This window comes from Eubalaena glacialis, chromosome 9 (genome assembly GCF_028564815.1).
Source record: "Eubalaena glacialis isolate mEubGla1 chromosome 9, mEubGla1.1.hap2.+ XY, whole genome shotgun sequence".
Taxonomy (NCBI): domain Eukaryota; kingdom Metazoa; phylum Chordata; class Mammalia; order Artiodactyla; family Balaenidae; genus Eubalaena; species Eubalaena glacialis.
The window spans coordinates 53,569,559-53,596,190 of NC_083724.1; the positions used below are offsets into that span (position 1 = coordinate 53,569,559).

General features: G+C 40.6%; 1 long non-coding RNA gene across 4 annotated transcripts in view; it reads left to right on the forward strand.

The window, feature by feature from the left end:
- Window positions 1-26,632, forward strand: part of LOC133098417 (uncharacterized) — a 374,765-nt gene that overhangs the window by 90,662 nt on the left and 257,471 nt on the right. For 2 of the 4 annotated variants that reach the window (XR_009702137.1, XR_009702140.1), the window contains exon 1: window positions 4,786-4,864. The exons of the other annotated variants lie outside the window; for them this stretch is intronic. This is a non-coding gene — a long non-coding RNA (uncharacterized LOC133098417). Of the gene's footprint in view, window positions 1-4,785; window positions 4,865-26,632 lie in introns of those variants that run through there. 4 annotated transcript variants of the gene reach the window in all.

A 26,632-nucleotide genomic window follows, 5' to 3' on the forward strand; every position in this document is an offset into this window, starting at 1 on the left:
CAATCACAACGAAGAATAAAAATTGGAAAGTCACTGATTCAAAAGGAAAGGTTTTAGAACTGTAATTATTTGATTTAAAGAGGGGAAGTCTAACACATAATTCATAAAAGCCCCAATGATTTTCTTCTTTCATATATTTTTTTCTCTTAAAGCAATATGTGTACTTAGTTTAAAAAGGCAAATAATAATTACTGAAAAACAGCAGTTCCCTGCCCAACCTCCCGGCGTCTTGATACCTGATCACCAAAAGAATCCACTTTTGTTTAATTTCTCCGTTTCTTTTGATATTTAGTAGCATGTCATGTTCAAGTCTAGATTAAAAACTATTTTTTAATTCATGAAACATGCTCTCAACCACATTGCAAGCTCCTGGGGTACAAGGATCTTAGGTGGTGACTTCTCTCTCATGGTGTTTATAGTACCATGCCAGGCACAAACAAGATAGCTATTGTTTGCTACTGATCAAATTTGGCAACCTTTCCTGGGGCTTCTCAGAATTCATAAGTGTCAGTGAGTATCGGTGGCCTCTCTAAACAGCTGGGGATATTTAATTTTAGAAGGCAGGATGATGGAGTGGAAAATACAGGAAAGATTTGGAATTGAAAGAAGACCTTGGTTTGAGCTCTGTGTCATCTTGGGAAGTTGTTTTTACCTCGCTGGGCTTTAGTTCCCATCTGTATAATAGGATTATCAGCTTCTGCTTTCCTTCAGATGCTAAAGGGAATCAAAGGAGATTTACATATGCACCTAAAATGCTCCATAAATTAAGTTGTCGTTCTTATACTGTCTAAAAGTGTGTCCTGTGATGATGGAAATGTTGTATATCTGTGCCATCCAATATGGTAACCACTAACCACTAGCTACATGTGGATATTGGGCACTTGAAATGTGACTTGTGTGACTGTGGAACTGAATTTTAATTGTATATACTTTTAATTAATTTCAATTTCAGTAACCAATTTAGACAGTGCAAGTCTAGTCTAACTTCCTGATTTTTCCAGTCAGGTACTTGAAGCTCAGAGAGGTTATATTGCTATGTCAAGGTCACATGACTGGTATCTGGAAGAATTAGAAACAGAACTCATAAGTGATTTTTTTAAATGTAGTAAGTTTATAGTTATTGTTGAATGATCAGCATAACCTTTCCATTTACATTAAATTATGTTTCATTATAATCAAGGAAGAGTCATTTGTGAAAATTAGGGTGGGGAGATCAAGCTGAGAACAAGTTCCTTTATACTGATATTAAATGTTTCCACTTAGATTGAATGGGGTTTAGTGACTGGATATAGTATAAATATGGGGCAGATAAAATTTTAGGGACACATGGATTGAATTATTATTTAGTTGAGAACTTTTTTTCTTTTATTTTTGAAGCTAACTGAAAGATAAAAGGGCTCTTAGACTCCATTAAAATTCTCTAATTGTAAATGGGGGCACTTTGATCCCAAGCAGAATTAAGACTAGTTAACCTCTATATTCCTGCTATTGAACTCCTAGTTCATTGCCACTTTCACAGATCGAATTTCTTTTTCAAGATAACATTTGTTGTGCCATTTTATTATAAAAGCAAGTATTTCATTGCAGAAAATTTAGAAAAAATTTTTACAAAAGAGAAAGATAAGAATCACTTGTATTTCTGCTGCCTCCAGATAAACACTTGGTAGATTTTTTCCCTATTCTTTTACATATAAGATAGTTTATTTAAGTAAAGTTGAGATTATTCTGTTTGGTAATTTGATTTTTTTTTTTTTTCACTTACCAAAAACATTTTCTCAGGGTAAGATTTAATTTTAAATTTTAGAACTGATTTACTGAGCCATGGGAACATTGAACAGGTTACTTGACTTTTCTATGCCTTGGTGCCCACAGCTTCCTAATAGTAATAATAACACCTACTTCATAGGGTTTTTGTAAGGATTAAATGAAAATGTATAAGTTAAGTTTCTGGCACTATTAGTTTTCTTTTTTATCTAATGTTTATATTTTAGCCAAAGTGATTTGACTGCCCTGAGCAGGATTTGTCAGTTACTCAGAAAGGTAAACCAGGGGTCATATCAACTAGACAGCTGCACATTGACTAAAACCAAAATGTGAGTCCAGATAGGGGCCTTCAGAGGTGTTACATGAGCCACAGATGAAGGAAGAGTAGAGAAAGACAAAGCAAGCAGGCCAGCCCTAAGAAAAGGAAAAAGATCAGCTTCTAATCCTTTTCTCTAGTACCATGTCTCTACCACATCATTATGCAACTCTGAATCTTCAATTTGTGGAATGAACTAGGAGTCCCACCTCTATCACTCATTATATGGGGAGTTATGTGCAAGTCTCATTCTCTCCAGTTATGTTTCATCATCTGAAAAAGGAGGGTTTTATGCTAGAGGATCTTATGGGATATTTTGACATATACCAACACCTTATGTCCTGTGATTCCAGTTGCCTTGCTAGCTCCCACCTAGGACTTCTTACAACTACCCTGGGTCCCCTCTCTTCACCTCCAGTTTAAGATTCTTCCTAGAATCTGCCTAGAGTCACTCAAAATGAGGGTGGCAAGAAGAGTGGATTAACTGTCTCATTCTGACCATCTCCAAGGAATACACAAGATATGACAAATACACACAAAAAATCTATGTCACTTCTGCAAGGAAAAAAAAAAGCCAGCTCATGTTTCTTCATTGCTTGCTATCTGCCAGGCATGGTCTTCTCAAAAATCCTTTCAGGAGGTATAATTATTATTGTCCCCATTTTATAGATAAGAAAACTTAGCCTCTTTACTAAGGTGGTGCAAGTAATGACTTACATTATTCTGCTTTGAATTAAATGGTCTACTCCAGAGTTTATACTCTTAATGATGAGAATACGGCAACTTCTCTATAAATGATCAATACAAAAGAAGTCACTTGGAAAAAAATGGCTGGAATCCTGCAATGAACATAATGGCTGGTAGTTTTGGAAGAAATAAAGACTTTCACTAACATGTGCTTTTGCGCCCCCCCACTCATGATTAGTTATATTATATAAGCAGTGACTACCCACAGGGCCTGGTACAATGCAAGTATCCGATACATGATGGATGAATGAACGGTTAAGTAAAGGAATAAATGAAAAAAGAAGATGCAGATAATTTGCCTCTCCTACCTCAGTCAGAAACAGAAAATTTGAGATATTATTCTGCACGTTCAGCATGAGAATAAAACTTCCTTTCTACTGAGTCTGTATGGAAATGCAAACAGGTGTTAGAAAGCTAGTGTTACATTTCCACAAAATCCATTTAAATAAACATGTCTCAGCTTGCCATAGTTCTTTGAACGTGGAATGTAACATGACAACCGTCAAAAAGCATAGAGGAAATTTTACCAGGAGCTCAACGAAAAGCAATTTGCATGGGGCCCTACATATTAGCAACTTTTCTTGCAAAGGGGATGATTTGGTGATCATAAGCCAGATTTTAAACCAGGAACAAACCAAGGACTCATAGAGATTGGGGTCCCTCAACTATCCAGGAATCTACTAAATGGTCATATTCATTTACCGAAAGAACCTCTGGTAAAGCCCTGCTTTATTCAAATTTTCATCTCTAAGAAGGTAGTTTGTTAGTAATGAAGGATATGACTCTTCCATTTGAAAAGAACACTAGTAATGCAAAAGAGTCAGATTACTGTAAGAATTATCCCTCTTATCTTCAAAGTTTATGATTTTAAAAATGGTATTCTAAGACTTTTAAATATGTCTCCTGCTTTTAGGAAAACAAATATGAAAAATTAAACAGATGGGCTTGAATCCATGAGGGAGGACTCTCCCTCTAATATAGCACTTCTTATCTACCTCCATCAGCTGCGTTTGTGCTGGCCTCCCCAGTGAGATATTGTGAGTTCCTGGGGAGCAGACATTAGTCCATTCCATCTTCTGTCTCTCAGTACCTAACACTCAGTTTTTCATACAGCAGGAACTCAAAAAAGGTTGGATTAATTTAAGTCAGCTCCAGAAGACTTAACCTGTAAAACCTATTTATGAATATTCCTCATGACTTGAAAATCGAGAAACTACAACTTAAATCCATGTGCCTACAGAGTGAGCCCTCTAATTAACTCAAAAAAGTAGACACCAAATATAGACAAAAGAGGCAGAGAAAGAAAGACTAATAAAATATTAAATATGACCATCCTAATTGCAACAACACATTTTGCCATATTGCTCCTGTGGAGGCTACCAGCTATGACTACATTCGGTCATAGAGGAATAGGTTGAAGTACATAAGTTAGTTGGTACTGGGGAGCCATGCCATTTGGCAAGAATGGTTGACTTAACAACCATGACCCCAGGTATATGATGGAAAAATCAGTAGGTGATTTGCTAGATCCAGTCGAACAACTGGTCTCCCTGTTCCTGCCACTGTCTGTAAGGTGGCCTTTGAAAACCTGGAGTGACATAGAAAAGGCAGATTAATCTGTCTCAAACTGGGCAATTTCTCAACCTTAGTGTATACTTGGCCACTAGTGTAGTTTGTGATCCTGACTCTCCCCCATGGCACCCGTTAAACAAGGTGAACCTCAAGCTTCTCAACACATGAGCATGATACCACAGAACTCAGTTCTTGCTGTTGTGCTTCTTTGGACACTTTCACCTTAGTAAACTTTCTTGGATCCCCATTCACTTAGTCTAATGGCTATGATAAAAAGTGTGGAGAAAGATGCCACCAGGGGACCTGGTATATGTGAGATAGGAAAGATGAATCAGGAATGCCGAAAAAGATGTCTCCATGAATCGTCCTGATTCTTTCCTTAGATACCACAGTTCCAGACCCATTCCCTAACTGCTGACACTGAGAATTCTCCAACAAAACTAGATGAGAATGCTGTCTTACTATGTAAGTCTTTCAATTTTTATAATCAAACTCTGGACTTAACTACATTATTTTCTCATGTATCCTTAGCTGTTTATCTCCAGTTTCAGAGGACAATATCTTCCTCATTTCCAAAACTAATTTCTTCACCTAAAGATCTCCTCCCTTCCAGCCTCTTTAAGGACTTGTATTATCAGTTATCTCCACTTTTGAGTCTGAGATATATCCCTCTCTACTGATTTTTTCCTATGAGCAAGTGAACTGCTCAAGTGTTTCACACCTTTAGAAACAAACCAACCAGCTTCCACTAACCTATAGAACTCTTTGTAACTACAACTGTAACTTTTATTTATATAGGTACAATGGTCTAAATTCACTGGATCCATTTTGGACTTGCTAGTCTTTCCTCAATCTGTGATGCTAGGATCTTTAGGATTAAGTTTAGGGAGGTGTCCAATTCCATATATTAATTAACATTAAATTTCACTCAAATAGCAAGTATTTTCTCTTCCAAGGCTAGGGGTTTTGGCAAGCCACAAGACAGGGAGGAGGGACATGGTCCTTCCTTCTTCTCTTTTTTTGTACTTTATGAATTCCTCTCTTCTCCCTCATCTAGTATCATCGTTCTAACACCATCAGAGCTAAAACAAGAGAAGGGAGAGAACAAAGGCATAATATTTTTAGTTGGTGGTTAGCCAGCTAAGACTGCTTTATGCTCTCTGTCCTGACAAACGTATAAAATTGACACTTTCTCTTACGGATATTTTTGAGATTCTTAACAGGCCCTACTGGAAATGTCAGTTGCACTTTCCAGGTGATGTATCTTCCTTTTGTCTCCCCCCATCCCTTGGTTTTTTTAGGCAGCCACACCACACTCAGATGTTCTCTTTCGATAATAATTTTTTTAATTTATTTTCTTTATTTTTTTGGCTGAGTCAGGTCTTAGTTGCACATGCGAGATCTTCGTTGAGGCATGTGAGATTTTTCATTGCGGTGCGTGGGCTCTTCATTGCGGCACACGGGCTTCTCTCTAGTTGTGCGCAGGCTCCAGGGTACGTGGGCTCTGTAGTTGTGGCGCGTGGGTTCCAGAGCGCATGGGCTCTGTAGTTAGCTGCACGCAGGCTCTCTAGTTGAGGCCCACGAGCTCAGTAGTTGTGGTGCACGGGCTTAGTTGTCCCGCGGCATGTGGGATCTTAGTTCCCTGACCAGGGACGGGACCGGCGTCCCCTGAATTGGAAGGCGGATTCTTTACCACTGGCCCACCAGGGAAGTCCCAGATGTTCTCTTTTGAAGGTTCAATTGTCCCTGCAATTGACCCACTTGGGCAGGATTTCAAACAGCTGTAGAACAGTTCTATTTCTTCCACATGACACCCATGTGCTCCAGGGAAAATCCTTATGCTTTGTACTCCCAAAGTCTCTGGAATGTGGGCCAAGCCCCATGCCCTAGCATAGGGGATGTTATGGTGAAAGGTATTGCTTTAAATAAACCTCCTAGTTTTTAAATATCTTTTTTTTTTTTTTAAACATCTTTATTGAAGTATAATTGCTTTACAATGGTGTGCTAGCTTCTGCTTTACAACAAAGTGAATCAGTTACACATATACATATGTTGCCATATCTCTTCCCTCTTGCATCTCCCTCCCTCCCACCCTCCCTATCCCACCCCTCTAGGTGGTCACAAAGCACCGAGCTGATCTCCCTGTGCTATGCGGCTGCTTCCCACTAGTTATCTATTTTACATTTGGTATTGTATATATGTCCATGACACTCTCTCACCCTGTCACATCTCACCCCTCCCCCTCCCCATATCCTCAAGTCCATTCTCTAGTAGGTCTGTGTCTTTATTCCCATCTTGCCACTAGGTTCTTCATGACCTCTTTTTTTTTTTTTTCCCTTAGATTCCATATATATGTGTTAGCATACTGTATTTGTTTTTCTCTTTCTGACTTACTTCACTCTGTATGACAGACTCTAACTCCATCCACCTCATTACAAACACCTCCATTTCATTTCTTTTTATGGCTGAGTAATATTCCATTGTATATATGTGCCACATCTTCTTTATCCATTCATCCGATGATGGACACCTAGGTTGCTTCCATGTCCTGGCTATTGTAAACAGAGCTGCAATGAATATTTTGGTACATGACTCTTTCTGAATTATGGTTTTCTCAGGGTATATGCCCAGTAGTGGGATTGCTGGGTCATATGGTAGTTCTATTTTTAGTTTTTTAAGGAACCTCCATACTGTTCTCCATAGTGGCTGTATCAATTTACATTCCCACCAACAGTGCAAGAGTGTTCCCTTTTCTCCACACCCTCTCCAGCATTTATTGTTTCTAGATTTTTTGATGATGGCCATTCTGACCGGTGGGAGATGATACCTCATTGTAGTTTTGATTTGCATTTCTCTAATGATTAATGATGTTGAGCATTCTTTCATGTGTCTGTTGGCAATCTGTATCTCTTCTTTGGAGAAATGTCTATTTAGGTCTTCTGCCCATTTTTGGATTGGGTTGTTTGTTTTTTTGTTATTGAGCTGCATGAGCTGCTTGTAAATCTTGGAGATTAATCCTTTGTCCGTTGCTTCATTTGCAAATATTTTCTCCCATTCTGAGGGTTGTCTTTTGGTCTTGTTTATGGTTTCCTTTGCTGTGCAAAAGCTTTTAAGTTTCATTAGGTCCCATTTGTTTATTTGTGTTTTTATTTCCATTTCTCTAGGACCTGGGTCAAAAAGGATCTTGCTGTGACTTATGTCATGGAGTGTTCTGCCTATGTTTTCCTCTAAGAGTTTGATAGTGTCTGGCCTTACACTTAGGTCTTTAATCCATTTTGAGTTTATTTTTGTGTATGGTGTTAGGGAGTGTTCTAATTTCATACTTTTACATGTACCTGTCCAATTTTCCCAGCACCACTTATTGAAGAGGCTGTCTTTTCTCCACTGTATATGCTTGCCTCCTTTATCAAAGATAAGGTGACCATATGTGCATGGGCTTATTTCTGGGCTTTCTATCCTGTTCCATTGATCTATATTTCTGTTTTTGTGCCAGTACCAAACTGTCTTGATTACTGTAGCTTTGTAATATAGTCTGAAGTCAGGGAGCCTGATTCCTCCAGCTCCATTTTTCGTTCTCAAGATTGCTTTGGCTATTCGGGGTCTTTTGTGTTTCCATACAAATTGTGAAATTTTTTGTTCTAGTTCTGTGAAAAATGCCAGTGGTAGTTTGATAGGGATTGCATTGAATCTGTAGATTGCTTTGGGTAGCAGAGTCATTTTCACAATGTTTATTCTTCCAATCCAAGAACATGGTATATCTCTCCATCTATTTGTATCATCTTTAATTTCTTTCATCAGTGTCCTATAATTTTCTGCATACAGGTCTTTTGTCTCCTTAGGTAGGTTTATTCCTAGGTATTTTATTCTTTTTGTTGCAATGGTAAACGGGAGTGTTTTCTTAATTTCACTTTCAGATTTTTCATCATTAGTATACAGGAATGCAAGAGATTTCTGTGCATTAATTTTGTATCCTGCTACTTTACCAAATTCATTGATTAGCTGTAGTAGTTTTCTGGTAGCATCTTTTGGATTCTCTATGTATAGTATCATGTCATCTGCAAACAGTGACAGCTTTACTTCTTCTTTTCCGATTTGGATTCCTTTTATTTCTTTTTCTTCTCTGATTGCTGTGGCTAACACTTCCAAAACTATGTTGAATAATAGTGGTGAGAGTGGGCAACCTTGTCTTGTTCCTGATCTTAGTGGAAATGGTTTCAGTTTTTCACCATTGAGGACAATGTTGGCTTGTGGGTTTGTCATATACGGCCTTTATTATGTTGAGGAAAGTTCCCTCTACGCCTACTTTCTGCAGGACTTTTATCATAAATGGGTGTTGAATTTTGTCGAAAGCTTTCTCTGCATCTATTGAGATGATCATATGGTTTTTCTCCTTCAATTTGTTAATATGATGTATCACGTTGATTGATTTGCGTATATTGAAGAATCCTTGCATTCCTGGAATAAACCCCACTTGATCATGGTGTATGATCCTTTTAATGTGCTGTTGGATTCTGTTTGCTAGTATTTTGTTGAGGATTTTTGCATCTATGTTCATCAGTGATATTGGCCTGTAGTTTTCTTTCTTTGTGACATCTTTGCCTGGTTTTGGTATCAGGGTAATGGTGGCCTCGTAGAATGAGTTGGGGAGTGTTCCTCCCTCTGCAATATTTTGGAAGAGTTTGAGAAGGATAGGTGTTAGCTCTTCTCTAAATGTTTGATAGAATTCGCCTGTGAAGCCATCTGGTCCTGGACTTTTGTGTGTTGGAAGATTTTTAATCACAGTTTCAATTTCAGTGCTTGTGATTGGTCTGTTCATATTTTCTATTTCTTCCTGGTTCAGTCTCGGCAGGTTGTGCATTTCTAAGAATCTGTCCATTTCTTCCAGGTTGTCCATTTTATTAGCATAGAGTTGCTTGTAGTAATCTCTTATGATCGTTTGTATTTCTGCAGTGTCAGTGGTTACTTCTCCTTTTTCATTTCTAATTCTATTAATTTGAGTCTTCTCCCTTTTTCTCTTGATGAGTCTGGCTAATGGTTTATCAATTTTGTTTATCTTCTCAAAGAACCAGCTTTTAGTTTCATTGATTTTTGCTATTGTTTCCTTCATTTCTTTTTCATTTATTTCTGATCTGATCTTTATGATTTCTTTCCTTCTGCTAGCTTTGGGGTTTTTTTGTTCGTCTTTCTCTAATTGCTTTAGGTGCAAGGTTAGGTTGTTTATTCGAGATGTTTCCTGTTTCTTGATGTAGGCTTGTATTGCTATAAACTTCCCTCTTAGAACTGCTTTTGCTGCATCCCATAGGTTTTGGATCGTCGTGTCTCCATTGTCATTTGTTTCTAGGTATTTTTTGATTTCCCCTTTGATTTCTTCAGTGATCACTTCGTTATTAAGTAGTGTATTGTGTAGCCTCCATGTGTTTGTATTTTTTACAGATCTTTTCCTGTAATTGATATCTAGTCTCATAGCGTTGTGGTCGGAAAAGATACTTGATATGATTTCAATTTTTTTAAATTTACCAAGGCTTGATTTGTGACCCAAGATATGATCTATCCTGGAGAATGTTCCATGAGCACTTGAGAAAAATGTGTATTCTGTTGTTTTTGGGTGGAATGTCCTATAAATATCAATTAAGTCCATCTTGTTTAATGTATCATTTAAAGCTTGTGTTTCCTTATTTATTTTCATTTTGGATGATCTGTCCATTGGTGAAAGTGGGGTGTTAAAGTCCCCTACTATGATTGTGTTACTGTCGATTTCCCCTTTTATGGCTGTTAGTATTTGCCTTATGTATTGAGGTGCTCCTATGTTGGGTGCATAAATATTTACAATTGTTATACCTTCCTCTTGGATCGATCCCTTGATCATTATATAGTGTCCGTCTTTGTCTCTTGTAATTGTCTTTATTTTAAAGTCTATTTTGTCTGATATGAGAATTGCTACTCCAGCTTTCTTTTGATTTCCATTTGCATGGAATATCTTTTTCCATCCCCTCACTTTCAGTCTGTATGTGTCTCTAGGTCTGAGGTGGGTCTCTTGTAGACAGCATATATATGGGTCTTGTTTTTGTATCCATTCAGCCAGTCTGTGTCTTTTGGTGGGAGCATTTAATCCATTTACATTTAAGGTAATTATCGATATGTATGTTCCTATTCCCATTTTCTTAAATGTTTTGGGTTTGTTATTGTAGGTGTTTTCCTTCTCTTGTGTTTCTTGCCTAGAGAAGTTCCTTTAGCATTTGTTGTAAAGCTGGTTTGGTGGTGCTGAACTCTCTCAGCTTTTGCTTGTCTGTAAAGGTTTTAATTTCTCCATCAAATCTGAATGAGATCCTTGCTGGGTAGAGTAATCTTGGTTGTAGGTTTTTCTCCTTCATCACTTTAAGTATATCCTGCCACTCCCTTCTGGCTTGCAGCGTTTCTGCTGAAAGATCAGCTGTTAACCTTATGGGGATGCCCTTGTGTGTTATCTGTTGTTTTTCCCTTGCTGCTTTTAATATGTTTTCTTTATATTTAATTTTTGATAGTTTGATTAATATGTGTCTTGGTGTGTTTCTCCTTGGATTTATCCTGTATGGGACTCTCTGTGCTTCCAGGACTTGATTAACTATTTCCTTTCCCATATTAGGGAAGTTTTCAACTATAATCTCTTCCAATATTTTCTCAGTCCCTTTCTTTTTCTCTTCTTCTTCTGGGACCCCTATAATTCGAATGTTGGTGCGTTTAATGTTGTCCCAGAGGTCTCTGAGACTGTCCTCAGTTCTTTTCATTCTTTTTTCTTTATTCTGCTCTGCAGTAGTTATTTCCACCATTTTATCTTCCAGGTCACTTATCCGTTCTTCTGCCTCAGTTATTCTGCTATTGATCCCATCTAGAGTATTTTTAATTTCATTTATTGTGCTTGTCATCGTTTCTTGGTTCCTCTTTAGTTCTTCTACGTCCTTGTTAAATGTTTCTTGCATTTTGTCTATTCTATTTCCAAGACTTTGGATCATCCTTACTATCATTATTCTGAATTCTTTTTCAGGTAGACTACCTATTTCCTCTTCATTTGTTAGGTCTGGTGTGTTTTGACCCTGCTCCTTCATCTGCTGTGTGTTTTTCTGTCTTCTCATTTTGCTTATCTTACTGTGTTTGGGGTCTCCTTTTCACAGGCTGCAGGTTCGTAGTTCCCGTTGTTTTTGGTATCTGTCCCCAGTGGCTAAGGTTGGTTCAGTGGGTTGTGTAGGTTTCCTGGTGGAGGGAACTAGTGCCTGTGTTCTGGTGGATGAGGCTGGATGTTGTCTTTCTGGTGGGTTCGTCCACGTCTGGTGGTGTGTTTTGGGGTGTCTGTGGCCTTATTATGATTTTAGGCAGCCTCTCTGTTAATGGATGGGGCTGTGTTCCTCTCTTGCTAGTTGTTTGGCATAGGGTGTCCAGCAGTGTAGCTTGCTGGTCGTTGAGTGAAGCTGGGTCTTGATGTTGAGATGGAGATCTGTGAGAGATTTTCGCCGTTTGGTATTACGTGGAGCTGGGAGGTCTCTTGTGGACCAGTGTCCTGAAGTTGGCTCTCCCACCTCAGAGGCACAGCCCTGATGCCTGGCTGGAGCACCAAGAGCCTTTCATCCACACGGCTCAGAATAAAAGGGAGAAAAAATGGAAAGAAAGAAAAAAAGAGGATAAAATAAAATAAAATAAAGCAATTATAATAAAAAATAAGAAAAAAAATTAAGAGTAAATTTATTAAGAAAAAAAATTTTTTTAATTTTTAAAAATAGATTTATTAATTTTTTATACTAAAAATAAGAAAAAAATTATTTAGAAAAAATTTATTAAGAAAAAAAATTTTTTAATTTTTTAAAATAAAAAATATGAAAAAACTTATTAAAAATTTTTTTTAAAAATAGAAAATAAGGAAAAAATTATTAAGAAAACATTTATTAGGGAAGAAAAAAAAATTTTTAAGCCAAAAAAAAAAAAAAAAAAAAAAAAAAAAAAAAAACGGACGGACCTAACCCTAGGACTAACGGTGAGAGCAAAGCTATACAGACAAAATCTCACCCAGAAGCATACACTTCTACACTCACAAAAAAAAGGAAAAGGGGAAAAGTTAATATATCCTGCTCCCAAAGTCCATCTCCTAAATTTGGGTTGATTCGTTGTCTATTCAGGTATTCAACAGATGCAGGCACATCAAGTTGTTTGTGGAGCTTTAATCCGCTGCTTCTGAGGCTGCTGGGAGAGATTTCCCTTTCTCGTCTTTGTTCGTACAGCTCCCGGGGTTCAGCTTTGGATTTGGACCCGCCTCTGCATGTAGGTCCCCTGAGGGCGTCTGTTCCCCGCCCAGACAGAACGGGGTTAAAGGAGCAGCTGATTCGGGGGCTCTGGCTCAGTCAGGCCGGGGGGAGGGAGCGGTACGGAGGAGGCGGGGCGAGCCTGCGGCGGCAGAAGCCGGCGTGACGTTGCAGCAGCCTGAGGCGCGCCGTGCGCTCTCCCGGGGAAGTTGTCCCCGGATTACGGGAGCCTGGCCGTGGCGGGCTGCACAGGCTCCCGGGAGGGGCGGTGTGGAGAATGACCTGTGCTCGCCCACAGGCTGTTTGGTGGCGGCAGCAGCAGCCTTAGCGTCTCATGCCCGTCTCTGGGGTCCGCGCTGATAGCCGCGGCTCGCGCCCGTCTCTGGAGTTCGTTTAAGTGGCGCTCTGAATCCCCTCTCCTTGCACGCCGCGAAACAAAGAGGCAAGAAAAAGTCTCCTGCCTCTTCGGCAGCTGCAGACTTTTTCTCGTGCACCCTCCCGGCTAGTTGTGGTGCGCTAGACCCTTCAGGCTGTGTTCACGCAGCCAACCCCAGTCCTCTCCCTGGGATCCGACCGAAGCCCGCGCCTCAGCTCCCAGCCCCCGCCCGCCCCGGCGGGTGAGCAGACAAGCCTCTCGGGCTGGTGAGTGCTGCTCGGCGCCGAGCCTCTGTGCGGGAATCTCTCCGTTTTTCCCTCTGCGTCCCTGTTGCTGTGGGATCCGCGCTGATAGCCGCGGCTCGCGCCCGTCTCTGGAGCTCGTTTAGGCGGCGCTCTGAATCCCCTCTCCTTGCGCGCCGCGAAACAAAGAGGCAAGAAAAATTCTCTTGCCTCTTTGGCAGCTGCAGTCTTTTTCCCGGACTCCCTCCCGGCTAGCACCGAAGCCCGAGCCTCAGCTCCCAGGCCCCGCCCGCCCCGGCGGCTGAGCAGACAAGCCTCTCGGGCTGGTGAGTGCTGGTCGGCACCGCTCCTCTGTGCGGGAATCTCCGCTTTGCCCTCCGCACCAATGTGGCTGCGCTCTCCTCCGTGGCTCTGAAGCTTCCCCCCTCTGCTACCCGCAGTCTCTGCCCACGAAGGGGCTTCCTAGTGTGTGGAAACCTTTCCTCCTTCACAGCTCCCTCCCACTGGTGCAGGTCCCGTCCCTATTCTTTTGTCTCTGTTATTTCTTTTTTCTTTTGCCCTACCCAAGTACGTGGGGATTTTCTTGCCTTTTGGGAGGTCTGACGTCTTCTGCCAGCGTTCAGTGGGTGTTCTGTAGGAGCAGTTCCACGTGTAGATGTATTTCTCATGTATCTGTGGGGAGGAAGGTGATCTCCGCGTCTTACTCTTCCGCCATCTTGCCCCTCCCTCCTAAATATCTTGTTCATCATTTAAACTGTGAATAATAGACTGGGAACACATAAATAATATGGCTTTGAAAAAGGCCTTCACAACATGGCATTGCCTTCTGACCTCTTTAAACTTATCTTTCATGTGTATCCTATGCTCCAATCATAAGTACTTCCCAAATTACAGAATATTCAGGCCTCTTGTCTTTATTTATGTGTACTTCCTGCCCTTACATCCTTTCTTCATTTGGTTAATGTCTACACATACCTTCAAACTCATCTCCCCTAATATCGTCAGCATGACCACCTCCACTCTCCTCTATACCCCGGAGCACCCAGCTTTAATTTTTCAGTCCTATTTCATATGTTGTGGAATTTGTTGTACCATAAAGTTTGGTGGTTACCGTGGAATCAGAACTGGTTCTTACTCTGACTGTGCCGCCTGCTAGTATGTTACCCCGAGCTATTTATGTAACCTCCTGAAGCTTCATTTCCTCATCTTATTATCTGGGGAAAAAAAAAAAAAAAAAGGAATGAGGGACTTCCTTGGTGGTCCAGGGGTTAAGACTTTGCCTTCCAATGCAGGGGGTGTGGGTTTGATCTCTGGTCAGGGAGCTAAGATTCCACATGCCTTGTGGCCAAAAAGCCAAAACATAAAACAGAAGCAATATTGTAACAAATTCACTAAAGACTTTAAAAATGGTCCACATCAAAAAAAAAAAAAAATCTAAAAACAAAACAAAACAAAAAAGCTTAATGTGTACATATCTCATCAGGTTGTTAGGAGGGTTAAATGAAATAATGTATGTAAAGCATTTAAAACAGTGCTTAGAACATTTATAAGTAATTTATAAGTGATATATTTAAGCTTTCATTAAATGTTACTTGATATTAATCATAGCATATATGGGCTTCTCATGGGACCAAACTCAATAAAGAAGCAGAGAAGTATACATTTCCCCTTAAATTCTCAAAGCATTCATAACATTGAATTTTATTCCATTAAAGAATTAAACCTTTACAAGGAGGACTTGGAAGCTCTCCTAAATCAAAGTAGAACAGGACACAGTCATTCCCCAGTGCCAAGGGGCTGCTTCCTGGCTGAGGTCCATGCCTTCCTCTTACTCCACGTTAAACCAGCCATGAGCACCTGAAGGGCAACTATGCCACGGGCAAGAGGCAACCCCCCTTCCAGGCCTAGAACTTTCTCCTCTTAGAGGAGAAAATGGCAAATAAATAAATAAAATCTGTATAAATTTAAATAATTGGAAGGCAGCTTGACTGAAAAAGACACTTTTCTTTTTCACCACAAATGTCACCATCTGGACTTTTCCTTTTTTAATTTCTTTGGGACCTGACAAGTCACTGGGCTGATATAATCACACCCAGTCAAAAATGACAGACACATCTCGGCAAGTTAGGATGGGCAGAGTTCCAGCGTGTCCAGGGGGGACCCAGAAACCAGTGGGAGAGTGGTTTCAACAGCCCCCCACCAGCTCTCCTTCCCCAGAACACAAGAGCTCCTGAGGTATGATCAGCTTAAAATACACAGCACACTCAAACACACACACACACACGTACGTTTGTGGATATGTGCATGTTTACCAGATAGCATTCAATTAACCTGCTAGTTAACTCATTTTCCAGTAAAAAAAAAAAAAAACCTGAATGGCAGGAAAGGCCAGTCAGCAGACTATGCTGCTATTAATAAATTACATGTGGCCACCCTGTTTCTGTACTTCATTTCTCTCAAACAGTCCTTTATCCGGCAAGGCAGGAATATTCTAAGGGTACCAGCAAAGTGAATCCAGTTTTCTTTATTGGTCAACTCAGAAGCTTCATGTGGCCATAGGTCCACAGACAAACTCATAACTGTCACATGTAAATATTCCTACCCACAAAATCACCTGATTTATTATTTTATTTTTGCTATTTCTGTGTTATTCTGGTTATGGTTGTCTGGAAAAACAGTACCTTCCCTGTAGATCTTGTGGACAGTATTTTTTTCAAAACAGGAAAATTGCAAATTTTCTTCTATGGCAATTTACAATGCTTCAGTCTTTAGGAATATTTGCCTATTGCTTATTTTATTTGCATGGGACTTAATGTGTGTGTGTGTGTACACGTACATATACATACACCTATACATAAACACACATATTCATTTGCCAAATTTTTGCAGTGCTCTATGTACATGCATTATGCTAATGTTACAAGGGCAAGGTCTGCTAAGACATTGCTTTTCTAACTTGAATGTGCCTATGAATCACCTTAGGAGATTGTCTAAATACAGATTCTCATCCAGTAGTCTGCATTTCTGTGTTGCCACTCCGTGGGCCACACTATGAGTAGCAAAGAGGCAGGGAAATTAGACATAGTTTTACATGAGATATTTGTGAGTCCTTCTGGGCACTTCCCTCAGCTTCATACCCACGCCCAATCATTAATCAGAATAATCACTTCTTAAATACCTCCCAAGTTCACCTTCCCTCTCCATCCTCACTGCCACTAGCCTGGTCCATCTGCATCACAATCACTTGTCCCCCAGACTACAGTAGTCACCTCCTAATGGCTTTCTCATCTCCACTCTTGTCTCTCTCCAACCGTATTTAACACTGCAGACAGAGTGATATATTTAACGTGCACCTCAGGTCTTGGGCCTCTCTAGCTTAAAATTCTTAGGTAGCTTCCTGTTGTTCTTAGGATAACAACGAAAATTCTCAGTATGTGCTGTAAAGCCCAGGATGATCCAGCTCTCTTCTGTCTCTGTAGCATTTTTATCATCCACCAGGCTCCCCCTCCATCACCATACTTCCTCCACTCTGGCCTTCTTTTGGCTTCCAGTATGTAAGATGTCTTCCTGACTTAGGGACTTCAGACCTGACATTTATAGCTCCTGCCTGAAACATTTTCTCATTCTCTCCCTCACTGCTCACCGACTCACTTCCCATTAGCTACTCCCAAACCTCTGCCTCAGTTCACCCTTCAGGTCTCAGCTGAGATTTAAGCTATCCACGTAGGTTTCCATTCCCTGTTAGATGCTATCAAAGCACTCTGTATTTTGCTTTCAGGGCACTTAGTAATGAATCATTTACATAGTTGTTTGCTTAGTGTAAGCTCCATTAGGGAGGAGGCCAGGTCTGCCTCATCCATCATTGAACCACTGGCACATGGCTCTGGATGTCATATACAGATGGCTCTTGGTGTATATTGCCAATAATGATGGAAAAAGAAACTGAGCTGGTGACAAGGACTGTTCCAGTGGTTTATAAAGCTACAGCGAGAGCCAACAGTCAGAGTTTCCTGTGGCTGGGGACAGGTGCGGGTGGGAGGTCAGATGCTGTGAATCACAGTGGACCTGGGTCTGGGTAGGGTATTGGAGAATGAGCAGGTACTCACCAGGCAGACGTGAAAGAGGGAGCATTCCAGACAGCAGGAGGAGAGGTGGGCAGCAAGTAAGTGTTGAGGGTCCTTTATGCCATGGGAAATACTTTGATCTTTAGCCTGTAGGTGAAGAGGGGAGGGGGTACTGAGTGGTTTTAAATCTGGAGAAGATGTAATTAATTCTGTCATAATTAAATCTGTGCTGCAGAGACAACTCCGTGAAAGCTTTACAAAAGATGGGGAGGGTAAAGAATTGAGACAGATAGGATGGGTAAGAAATTCTGATACCAGCCCAGGTAAGAAATGAAGCAAGAATAAATGTCATTATAGAAAACAATGTTTTCCCCAGCCTTCCTTGTAGCTGGGGTCTAAGCATGTGACCTGGACTCAACCAATCAACTACCTGCCCCTCCCCCACCCCCCGCCAGACTTTGAATTGAGAACTAATGACCCAAAGAAGCAGGAGCAATTGAGAAGCAGTTTGTTCATTCATTCATTCAAAAAACATATATTGAACATTTACTCTGTGCCACTTTTCAAGATACTAGACATATAGCAGAGAACAAGGCAGACAAAAATCCCCACCCCCAGAGAGCTTACATTCTATAGAGGAAGAAAATAAGCAAGTAAATGAGTGCTGTATGGTTTGCCAGATGCTGATAACTGATATTAAAAAAAAAAGGAAAGCAAGTGTCATGGAATAGAACATGCTGGAGGAAGGGCAGATATGGAAGGTACAATTTTAAAGAGTGTGATTGTTGAAGGCCTCACTGAAAGGGTAACATTTGAGCGAAGACCTAAAGCAGGTGGGAAGAAAACCAAGTGGATATCTGAAGGGAATGTTCCAAGCAGAGGAAACATTAGATGGTGATTATAGCAGCAGTATCCAGGGGCACCAGCAATCCTGGTGCCAGGGGCCATGTCCTGCCCCGATGGCAGCAAGCCACAGCAAGTGGCAGCTTCGGCAGTGGTGTCCTCACCAGGTGGTTCTGTGACGTGATGTGGGCTCTCATTCCAGCTGCTGCCTGGTCTCCCTTTTTCCTGCCCGTTTTATGAACTTGGTTCTCCAGCCTTCCTAGTGACTCTGGGTGCTCTAAAATCCTTGCAGTAAATTCCTATTCTTCTGTCAGCCAGAAGTGGTTAACTACTAACTGTAACTGCTATAAACAGTGAGTTCCTGATCCCCAGGGAACTGATGTCTCTGAAGTTAAGAGAAAATCTCTGTCCCTTCTCTCACCTATAGCTCTTGTTCGAGGTGGCATATGAGATTTTTAACTTCTATGACATGCTGCCAGCTGCCTTGCCCAGAAGAAATGGCATTGAAGTACGTTCCTAAGGACAAGTGGATAGAATCACAGACTTGAGATAAAAATGGGAGTACAAAAGGCTTCCTTTGGAAAGGATCCTTTTGTGTTAGAAAAAGGAAGGACAAAAGAAACCCGGTTAAGACACCTGGGTAAAATGTCACAGCTCCCGAGTTGAGATAATGGAACAGAATCAAACTACCGTGACGGTGAGACAAAAAAAGGGGCTGCCAGAGATGAGGTGTCTGTGTCCATTAGGGAATGTGTATTTTCTCAGTTCTGAGTTGCATTATTTTTTCACATTTTAATAGCAGTGAAATTGGTATGCGTCTTACTGCCAATTGTACACATAACGTAGGGTTGCTCCCCTCTACCTCTGAAAATCTATGATTAAATTATGGTGCACCCTACAATAGATGGCACTGCAGAATCTACAAAATAGGAATAGGTTGCATCTTAGCCCAGGAAGCTATCTGTGACTTAATATTCCTTTCCCAGTTAGTACATATACAGTTTAGCTCCAGAACTTAGTGAAGGGATATGGGAAATGCCAGTGATGAATGTACAACAAGCTCATTTCTGAACATTTAGACTCCCTAGGTACATGGGGGTGGCTTTGTTTCTGAGGCTCACTGCTGGGGGAAGGCCACTAACAACAGTGTAGGGGGCAACACCACAGAAACAGCTGCTACTAAATAGACACCAAGTAGCTTAGCCATCTCCTCTCCTGAGTTAGAGAGAGGGCATCTAGTCCAAAGGCATAAAAAAAAACTCAGTGGAGGAGAAAAATCACAATATGAAGGTCATGAGGCACAAACCTGCCACTCTGATGGGCTCCGGATAAAGTATACAATTAAGATGTTACAGCACCACTTCCCAGCCCGGTAGGTAGTTAGGCCCACAAGAGCACTGAGCACATCCTAGGAAACAGAGACATGGACCTCATTCTGTCAGTGGTTTCACCCGAGCGGAACTTCATCTTTCTTCATCTGATATCTCTGATCCAACACTTCCCATTTCTGCTGGGCTTGTTCACTTTCTTAATAACGGTCATACTCTGAACATCCAGGAACTACAAACAAAACTACAAACCCACCATCTGGGTGTCATTGGACCAGCCATGTGACTTTAGATTTCTCATTTGTCAAATGTAATCATTGCTAGTTGTTCTTCCAGGCTACAATGCTATGTTTACTCTTTTTATTCATGGGCTCTTACCTGACCTGTAAGGAGCTAAGAGGCTTCTTACTGAGGCTGCAGTGTGCTGATGCTGTCTCTCTGTTTGCTGGCTATTGTCAGCTTTCTCCATCTCGGCCACCAACAGGAGAGGATGAAATTAATGACATCCGTTTACTGTCTGTATTTATTTTCTGCATAACAGACAACTACTAGGCTTCAGGGCACACAGTATCCAACATTTATTTAGCTTACATCTAGGGTTTGGTGTGTGTTGGCTGATTCTGCCTGGGCCTGGCTGGGGTAGCCCAACTGAAATGACTCTGCCTCACATGCCTCTCATCGTCCTCCTTGGCCAGAAGGCTCACCTGGGCATGTTTTTCTTCTGGAACTTGTAGAGCACTGGAGAGCAAGCCCAATTGTGCAAGTACTTGTCTAGCCTTCAATTACATTCCACCCTCTAACATTCAGTTGGCAAAAACGAGCCACAGGGGCGCCTCAAAGTCAAGGTGCAGGGAAGCATCCTCTGCCCATGGAGGTGGAAAATGCAGGAGGGTAACCTCTACTTCATTCCTAAGCAATGATTGGTCCCAACATGTGATCACCAGAGAGTTGTCAGGTTCTGGTTTTCACCTGATTCCAACCTAGTGGTCTGCCCTGACCCTGGCTTCTGGTTTCAATTCCAGTCACTAAAACAGATATTTATTTATTCAGTATCATGAGGGGCAGAGAAGGTGAACTCACATTTTCTGAGCTCTCAATGTGGGTCTGACCCTGGGTTACATCCTGGGCACTTGTTATTACAGTCAGTCATCTCTATCCAGGTGGGTTAAGTAGTTATCCTTCGCTTTAGTGAAGAAACTGGTACTCACAGTGGGTGAGTACCATGCAGGTACTCTTTTAGTTGTCTTAAGAGGGTACAAAGATGAAGAAGTAGACTAGTCCACCCACCCTCACAGAGCTTACTGCTCTCTGAATTACTGATTGTCCACTTTAAGTAAAAGTCCTGATTTCATATATTCTTAAGCATCCAAGCCTTAGTTGCCAGAACTCTCTATCTCTCTAACTCATTACCCACCATAGTCCTGATATGACTCTTAAAGGACTAAAAAACAGCAGATGTATAGCAGACCGCCCATCATAATGACTTAGTTATCATATTTATTCCTTATCCAAACTGGAACTAAGAGACTTCTTACTGAGGATAAAGTGTGCTGATACCTTCTGTCTGTTTCCTGGCTATCATCAACTTTCTCCATCTAAGAAGCCAATATGAAAGAGTAGGATTAATGGCATCTATCTACTGCCTATGTTAGTTTGTTGCATAACAACCACAAAGTCTCAGAGGCTCAGAACAATCAGCATTTATGCTTGTGTGTTGGGGTTAGACATTGAATCCAGACCAACCCAACTGTGCATATTGGTTGGCCTCAATTTTCTCATCAGAGAAGTGAAACTAGTAACACCTATCCTGCAGTGTTTGTGTGAAGATTAGCTGGGATACGCTAAGTAAAGTTACCTAATACAGAGCCTGGCACAGTATTTATAGGTTTCCCTCTCTCCTTACGTCCGAGGAAATTTGACCATCAGCAGCTACATCTGAAGTTCTAAAGCAACAGATTTTAGAGCCACCCTGTGTCAGACTTTTCAGGACAAAAGAAATAGTGCAACAATTTGACATGATGCTTTGTGGAGGCTTCATTTGAGTAAAAAATATATACATACATACGTGACACCCATACAATGAAGGCTTGATTTGCGTGCGTGGGTTAGAAAGGAGAGAGTGCATTGGGGGAAATGGAACAGAGCTAATAAATTCCCGTCTGTGATTTGACCACTCTCCGCCTGATTAGCTGCATATTCATGTCAATTTCCTCCCAGTTACCTAGGGCAAGAAATGAAGAGGAAAGATCTTTAATCATTTTTTTATTCTAATTGAAACATTTTCATTGCAAGTGGAGAGAGAACAGGTGCCTAACGAGCCTGCATGATGATACAAGGTAGTAGATATCACCACAGATATAATTAAACTGGAAGATCAATGAAAATTTCCTTTCTGGACTACTGCCAGGTCTACACAGACTGGGATCCAGCTAGCTGTATTTATGCACAGCGATATCCAGAAGTGTGTACTCACACAGGTGTGCCACACAATATTGTGTCATGATAAATCAAACAGCCACCGACTTGCACATTGAGGATGACTTATTTAGGAAAACACAGCTATTTCTGTGTACAGTTAATGATCGTGGACTGCAAGCGTCATCTGTCAGGAAGGCAGACAATTGCTGCATCTTATCAAGTCTCACTTTCCCTTTTCCTTTATTATGATTTTCATTTTGGGTCTATAAAATACAACCACATAAGTAAGCACTGGCCCAGAGGATCAAGATCTGAAAGAAAGAGAGGAAGGGGGAAAAAATAAAGGGAAAGAAGGAGGGAGGAAGGGAATCATCAATGGAATGAAGCATTGCAAATGTGTGGCCTCTCCTTTGGAGTTCCAGAAAATTAGATTGAGTTTATACCAAGATGTCTAACCTCTCTGGCTCTCAGGACCCTCAGACTCTGTGGGCCTGTAAATAAGCCCATACCCATCTTGAGAGTCCAGGGTTCTTCTGATAAAGGGAGCAAGGGAAGAACTTAGGAGAGTGGGTTGGGCTTTGAGATTGGCACTGATTCAAATTTTGCAGGCCTGGTAGAATTTTCACAGCCTCGTATTTTTTGAAATTTCCTTGCAGAAATGGAAAAAATAAAATAAAAACAACCTGAGAATTCTATTCAGTTGTTTTGTAGTGATATTGTAATTGAAAAAGAATCACTCCTTGAGTTAAATACTCTTTTAGTCAGCTCGGGCTGCTGTACCAAAATGTCATAGATGGGTGGCTTAAATAACAGACATTTATTTCTCACAGTCTGGAAGCTAGGAAGTCTGAGATCATGGTCCTGGCAGTTTTGATGTCCTTTGAGAAGCCTCTTCTGTCTTGCAGATGGCTGTCTTCTTGCTGTATCCTCACATGACAAAAAGAGGCAGATCTGATGTCTCTTCCTCTTCTTAAAGGGCACTAATCCCATCATGGCGGGCTCCACCCTCATGACCCATGACCTCATCTAAACCTAATTACCTCCCAAAGGCCCTACCTCCAGACACTATCACATTAGAGGTTAGGGCTTCAACATGTGAATTTTGAGGGGACATATTCAGTCCGTAACAGATACCGAACCAAACACATTTGTGGTTGGTTCCACAAAGCAGAGGTGAGTCTGATCCCTAAAGCTCACAGGAAGAGCGATGTTTTGCTTGTATTTCATTTAAGAGGAGACAATGGAAACTGTAGTCCAAATATTGCCCACTCATATTTTACAAAAGAAAAGAATGTAGGAGAGTTACAAAAGAATGTAAATTCTCGTGTTAGAAATTTCCTTAAAGATAACTTTAGACCAACATATCCGTTCTCATCAGGATAGACTAATTGCCCTAACAATTTCAAAATCTCAGTGGCTCAACAAAATAAGGATTTGTTCTCATCCAAAGTCTGATCTGTATGTGCCCAGTTGGCAAATCTCCTTTATACAGTGAACTTAGGGATCCAGGTTCCTTCCAATGTGAGGCTTTACCATCTCAGAGTCTTCAGAATACTTTGTAGAAGGTGGGAGATCACACATGGGACATTTTATGGCCATGACCAAAAGTGGCCCACGTTCCATTGGCCAGAACTCAGTCACATGGTGTCATCTAGATGCAAGGCGGGGGGGGGGGGGGTGCAGGGTGCTGGTGCTGTAATCTTCCAGTAAAGATGCAGGAGGAACCCAGAGCATTATTTCTGCTACACCCTCTGTTTTCCAGATGAGGAAAGTGAGGCTCAGTGAGCTGTCTGATGTGTTCAGAATGAATCCATGGCATAGGTGGGACTAGAACTCATGTCTCCTCACTCCATCTTTTTTTCCTTTATTTCCCATTGTCTCTTAGGCTCTTTGAAGAAGTACAGCAGGACTTAGGGTTTCTGAAGGACAATCCCTAGCCACAAAGAAGATTCTCTCCTTAGAATCCAATGTCAACCTTTTATATACTTATCACAGAATATGCTTAGAGAGAATTTAAAAATTGATTGACTTAATTTGAGTTTTTTTCAGATTATTTCTTAAATGGTTCTTTGACTTCTGCAAAAGATGACACATTCACCAAGAATGAGGGCAGGATGATATTCTCTTTGATCGTTTGTAATAGCTAATAGTATAGGGCACGTGGTCATTGCTTAATAAATATTTGTTTCTGAGCATGGTCATACTGAGTCTTAAAAAGGCATCTATTGAAAAACAGTAAGAGAAAGACCAATAACTTTCTGATAAAAGGGTAGGCAGTGATTCTGTGTAGTCATCAAATACTTATGAGGATCTAACATATGTCAAGCATAGTTCTGAGAGCTCGGGATATGGTGGAGAGGGAAACAGACAGTTTTTGCTGGAATCTCAGCTGATACCTATAGCTTGAACTCAAGTTTCTTTAATGGCTGACTCTGTCTAATACAAGGCATGTTTACTGCTTCTAGTTTACCTTCTTCTGTTATCTGTAAAAGAGGGATACCAGCTGCTATCTAATACCTCTCTGGGCTATTAGGCAAATGGTAATAGAGCAAGTGGAGATCCAAAATGATCGAAAATAAAAGACCCAGTAATAAATTTTTACTGGAGGCAGGTTAATGAGGCATGTATATGGAGGGCAACCTGACTGGTTCCAATAGGTCGTTATTAGTCCTTCCTTCAGAAGGGCTCATCTTCAGATTGCTGCTTCTGGAAATGAGGTGGCAATGATGGAAAATGCAGAGCAGCACCAGAGCAAGGGTTGAAGACAGCCCTATACATATGAAATGAGTTCAACAAGATTTATGGCATTACAATAAACCACTAACAATTTATGACGATGAGATCAATATGACGGATTCCAAAAAATGCAGTTCACTGGCCACTATGACCTCATCTCTGAGAGTCCCCTCAACTCTCGACAAATGTCTACACCTTTACGCCCTACTATTTTTTTTTCTTTGTGAAGAATTATTTTTCTATTTATTTGTGTGTAGGAAGTCTCAAGATTCTCCAACTTTTTCATTCAAGGAATGAAGAACACTCAAATGGCTCCTTCCTCAATAAAGAAGTCCCAAGCTACACAGAAGTGATCATGAACTTGACTCCTACCTTTTATTTCTTTTAAGAATTATCATGTCAAAGACTTTCTCACTAAGGCTTTTAACCCATGCTCTTCGTAAGCACCCGGCTTCCCTGATACCTCTCTTGTCTTGGCTTACGGCTTTTGCATTTTCTAGACAGCAGGCACCTTAAGAGCAGCCACTGTATCTCACTGAGCTCTTCATCTCACGTGCTTTTCCCAGAGACCACGTCATGGTACACACTTAGTAAATGTTTGAGAATGAGTGATTGCGGTTTTCCAGTTTGAGGATGAGAGCCGTGTCTTGGCATATGTACATTTTTGTGTCCAGTACCACTTTGAAGAAGTGAAGGTCATGCTCCTGATTAGGAGGCAGGACACTTTTTCTATAAGGGACCAAATAGTGACTATTTCAGGGTTCGTAGGCCATACAGTCTTTGTGGAAACTGCCACTGTAGTACAAAAACAACCACAGACAATATGTGAAAAAAATGATCATAGCTGTATTCCAAAAGAACTTTCTTTATGGACACTGAAATTTGAATTTCATATAATTTTCATATTTTAAACAATGTTGCTGTTCTTTTGATTTTTTTCAACCGTTTAAAAATATAAATACCATCCTTGGCTCATAGGACATACAAAATCAGGTGGCAGGTCATGTGGCCCGGGGGCCACAGTTTGTGGACTCTCACAACAGATTGTGGGGTTACTGGTGCCAGTTTTGGTGGTGGGACTTACTAAGGAGTTGAAGCAGCTTTTTGGAACCTTCAACTCCATTTCCTTAGCCAACTCACAAGTGCTTTAGTTGGTCCAATTCCTAAGAGGTGGATTACTGTCTTATCTGCCTTCTGTCTGCAAGGACACTTTAATGAATTAACATTATAGAATTCTTGGACAAGATACACCACCTTAGGACTAGAGAGTTATGATTAAAATATTAAAATGGAAGAATAAAATATAATTCATGATTTATGGTGAATCATCTTAGATACTTCTAAGAATCAATAACCCATATCATCATTCTCATTTATTCCTGTGACATTCATTCATTTCACAAAGCAAGAATTCCTGATAATATGAAATATATGCCAGACTATATGCATGGGTCAAGCAGAATATGCATCCAAAATTCTGGTACTATTGTGAGACATGCATGAGAAACAAATACATCTGCTTCTATACTTTAAAAATTGATGTTTAGATTTTTAATATATTGTTGATGTTTACTATAAAATACCTCCCTTTGATGATAATTTTGCTACACAAAAATATACACAGAAAAATACAGTCAGTAGTTTGATGTAAGCAAATACAAGTAACAATAATATTTTTTAAGTCAATTAGAACACAGCACTTTACTTAAGGAATTCGACCCTTAGTTTTCCACACACCTGTTGGTTAAATATAAGAGGGAACCAGACTCTGTCATGTAGCTGCTGCCATTTCAGAGAAAATGACTGAAAGAAGATTGATTTACAAGTAAAATGCATATACCAGTTCTTATGCAAACCTACTTCTGCCCCCAAATTTTAGTGACTAAAAGTCTAGATTTTGGAACCAGACAGTTCTGGGTTCAAATCCTTGGCTTTATCACCCATTAACTGTGACCGCAA